At 28.5% G+C, this 4,512-nt stretch overlaps 1 non-coding gene across 1 annotated transcript; it reads left to right on the top strand.

The window, feature by feature from the left end:
* The first annotated feature begins 669 nt into the window (after positions 1–669).
* Positions 670–742, top strand: TRNAA-AGC (transfer RNA alanine (anticodon AGC)). The gene has a single exon. It is a non-coding gene; the product is annotated as a tRNA-Ala (tRNA).
* Positions 743–4,512: the final 3,770 nt, after the last annotated feature.

The following is a 4,512-nucleotide window of genomic DNA, read 5'->3' as shown; positions in this document are numbered from 1 at the left end:
TAAAAAAATTGTATTTTTTTTCTTTTGATGGATAAAAATGTAGAATGCTCGGTAAAAATTTAAAATAATAATTCAAATTTTACATATTAAAATTCGCTACCGCACATTTCATGTTTTCAAAATTTCAGAATAAATAAAAATGTTTTTCAAATGATTGAATATTAAGAACGTACTTATCATTTTAGATATTTACTATCATAAAATATGCAGAAAAACCATACCGTATGTATGTAAAAGGAAAATATGTGAAACCAAAAGTTAAGTTTCAAATACATTGAACATTAAAATAAAGATCTACTATTACAAAAAGTTTTATACCATAAAAAAGGAATAACTTTTGTGCAAAAATTTAAAAATATTTAGTGAAGAGAAAAAGGTTCATACACTGACAGTGTAAAATAATTTTACATTATCAATCAATCACAATCTTGTATCAGAATAAATCACATTTTAATTTAAAAGTTCTTTTAATGATAAGGCACTTTATTAGTTTTCTATTGGATGATAGTGTAAAATAATTTTAGCATATAAATTAAACTCTTTAGTGAAATAGTTGTGTGCATTTTTTCAATTTTTAATTAAATTTTCAGATTTTAATTTTTATTGGTGAAAAAACAGTATATGTTATAGTAATAAATAGATATAAAAAGGTTGAAAATCAAAATTCATGGGGATGTAGCTCAGATGGTAGAGCGCTCGCTTAGCATGCGAGAGGTACGGGGATCGATACCCCGCATCTCCATATTTTTATTTATTTTGTTACTTTTAAATTGAACAATCAAATTAATAAGAAATGAAGTACTTATTGATCCTTTCGAGAGCTTGTTTTTTTACCCCCTGTAATATGAGCGTGTTTTGGTTTACCCCATACTGTTGCCAAAGGCAGGTTTTGCCAACAGTTTTTTCGAAAAAACCGTTGCCAAAAGGTAGGGAGGGGGGAAAAGTAAAATTCGCTAATATTACAGGGGATGAACTACTATTAACCCAAAATTTTATCATGGAATTAAAAAATACTCCCTCCATTACTTTTTATAAGTAAATTTGACTTTTTAAGTTCATTCAATAAATAATATATTTAGTTCTGATGAATAGTAGCAAAACGCTTCAGAAGCATCTGAAGTTATCACTCTGATACGAAGTCTGAAGAAACTAATCTGAAGACTAAGTGCTGAAAGACTCTGAAGACGCAATTCTGAAGACTCTGAAGACTTGAAGCTCTGAAGATTCATGTTTTTAAAGACAAAGGGCACTGAAGACCAAGTGCTGAAGACTCTGAAGACTGTGAAGACTTGAAGCTCTGAAGATCCAAAAGCTTATTTTCTTTCTTCCAACTCATGTTGTCAGCCTCTGAAAGTTCAAGAAGAATAGAAGATAATATTATGTAGTACGAGGTACAAGGTACAGACGAATGTTTCGTTCCACTACTGAGAAAGGACGGACGTTGCATACTATCTTGTCTCCCACTACGATCAAGCCGCCAAACTTCTGGAAGTTCCAGAACTGCCCTCCAACAGATATATTATTATATTGGCTATATAAAGGGCTTGAAGACTCAAGAGAAAGCTGCTAATTCACGATCATATCCAATCTTGAAAGACTGTTCATAGCTTTATACTCTTAAGTCTAGAATTTAAAATATATTGTTTACACTTAGCTTGTGTAGAAGCATTTATACCGTAAACAAACTCTGATTCAAACATTTGTTTGATTGTGCCCCAAGAGACCTGTTGGTCTGAAGTCTTGGGAAGTTTAGGACTAGAGAGTCTTAAAGGTTGTTAGTCACTTGCTGTTGCTTGTGCAGGATTGTTAGTCACTTGCGGTTGCTTGTGCAGGGTTGTTAGTCACTTGCGGGTAGCTTATGCATTGTATTGTTAGTCACTTGCGGGTAGCTTGTGCAGTGTTAGTCATCGGCGGTTGCCAATGCATTTGTAATCAGTTTGGTTATAGTGGATTAAGACCTCGATTGAGAGAGGCAAAATCACCTTGGCGGGTGGACTAGACTAGCTTAGGAATTTCTCAACTGAACTAGTATAAACATACATTACATTGTTCTTTCCTTCTTTCACTTTATAGTTATTATCAAGAATAAAGAGTTTGTTGAGGGGAGTTGTTTTTTATCAAAGTTTTATTTGTTAAAAATTCTATTCAAATTCTCCCTTTTTAATGTTTTTCACACCTTAAGTATTATACAATTTTTTACATAAGATAAATTGATTTCTAAAGTCATTATGGTGGATAGAGTTATTGTCTTGATGAATGCAAATGAAACTCTTTCTTAACTATGACAAAACTTAGAAGTTGGTGTGTACTGAAAATTATTCTCAATCAATTGAATTTGAAAATTTCTTTACCCACCTCCCTACGGGGTCTCCCCAGCGAAAACCCCACTTTATCCCTGCTTCGAAAATGCATTTTTGAAATTTTTTTTTTCTAAATTTTTCCAGACTTCGGAAGTGCATTTCCGAAAAAATCCCAAAATTGAGATTTTGATTAATTCGGGGATGCATCTCCGAAAAAACAAAAAAAAAATCTAAAAATCCCAAAAATTAATTTTAGGATATTAATTAATTCATATATCATAAATTTGATGTAATTTATGAGTAATGAATAATAATAATTATATATTTTGATATAATTTATGAGTTATGAATAATATCGGTTATATATTTTTATTCTGATTCATATTTTAAAATTTAAAATAATTTTAATTAAAAAAACTAAAATAATTTCACTTACAAAATGAGTTATAATTTTTTATTTATATATTTATAATAATTATTATGTATTTACAAAAAAAATTAAAAAAATGAGTGTTTTAATTTATATATTTATATAATAATTATTATATATTTATAAAAATTATTATATATATTTATATATTTATATATTATATAATTATATATTTCACTTATAAAATTAATAATTATTATTATATATTTATATATTTCTGTTCTGATTCATAATTAAAAATGAGTTATAATTTTTTATTTAGTTTAAAAAATTAAAAAATATTTTGTCTTAAATTTATTTAATGAATAAATTTTATATTTAACTCTATATAATTCAAAATGTACTTATGAAATTAAAATGTTTTTGATTTATATAAGTTAGTAAAATAATTTTTAACTTTAAAATTGTTTAGGAAATTTTGATTGACCTTGATTTTATTGATTCACCTTATTTTATTGATTCACCTTGATTTTATACCTATTAATTGTATTGATTCACCTTGATTTTAATTATTTAATAATTATTGAATTCTTTCGGAAGTGTATATCCGAAACATTCCAAGACCAATTTGGTCTTGGAATATTTCGAATATGCATCTCCGAAGACACCCTCTCAAAAAAAAAAGGTATTTTCGGAAATGCATCTTCGAAAACTCAAAAAGGGGTGTTTTCGGAAATGCATCTCAGAAAACAACTTTTTTTTTTTGTGTTTTCGGAAGTGCATTTCCGAAATAAGACAAATTTTGAAAAAAAAAAGCGTTTCGGAAATGCATTTCCGAAGTGAGGGTATTTTGAATTTTTCACTGAGGTGACCAAGAAGATAGGGAGGTGGGTAAAGAAATTCTCTTGATTTTGATGGATATTTTAATTACACTCATCTTCATCTTCAAGAATGCGAAAATGTAAAGACAATGATCACTATATTTCATTATCATAAAGCCAAAACACATTCATCTTCAAAATGGTGAAAACGTAACGACAATAATCACTATATTTCATTGTCATGAAGCCAAAGGATCAACTGAGTTGGAAGTAACGTTGGTCAAATCTACACATGTCATTTTAACAACATCGAAGAGACTATGGAACGTCTTGTTGAACTTGATGAAAGTACAACTGGTTTAACTCAACCATAATTTATATCAAAGATGTTTATATTGTGTTGAGGTTGCTTATGTTGTTTGTTGTGTCAAAGTTATTTGACTATTAAAATAATACAAATATATAGCAAAAGTAAGCTAAAAATAGTGTGGAAAGCAAATGACTTAAGACCATCTCCAATGGTAGTTCCTTCTAATAAGTTCTCCACCTAGACATGCCACATCATAGTACCATTGCATTGCAATGCAACTATGAAAAAATTGTGGACCCAATCAAATTAGTTTATAAGGTAAAGTTGTGGGCCCAATAATAACTTTTTAGAATTATACAATTAAAATAAAAATTATAAAAATTATTTTAAGATGATGTGGCTAGTGGGACCCATAAAAAACCCAAAAATGGGTTGCACCATTGGAGATGCTCTAAGTAATAGATAAAGTTAAAATATGTCAAAAATAACTTAAGTAAAAAAGTATAATAAGAAACAACTAGGTTAGACATAAGACATAAAAACAATATGATACACAAATAAGATATAGAATGATCAATACACAAATAAGATCCAGAATGATCAATACACAAATAAGATCCAGAATGATCAATCTTGTGTAATGTAATGTCTCCTGTAGATTTAAGAAAACTAGTTACAACTAAATATACCAAAACATCCTTTAAGTCATTT

Source organism: Vicia villosa, linkage group LG2, assembly GCF_029867415.1.
Source record: "Vicia villosa cultivar HV-30 ecotype Madison, WI linkage group LG2, Vvil1.0, whole genome shotgun sequence".
In the NCBI taxonomy this organism is placed as follows: Eukaryota; Viridiplantae; Streptophyta; class Magnoliopsida; order Fabales; family Fabaceae; genus Vicia; species Vicia villosa.
This window is presented reverse-complemented; position numbering and strand designations above follow the sequence as displayed.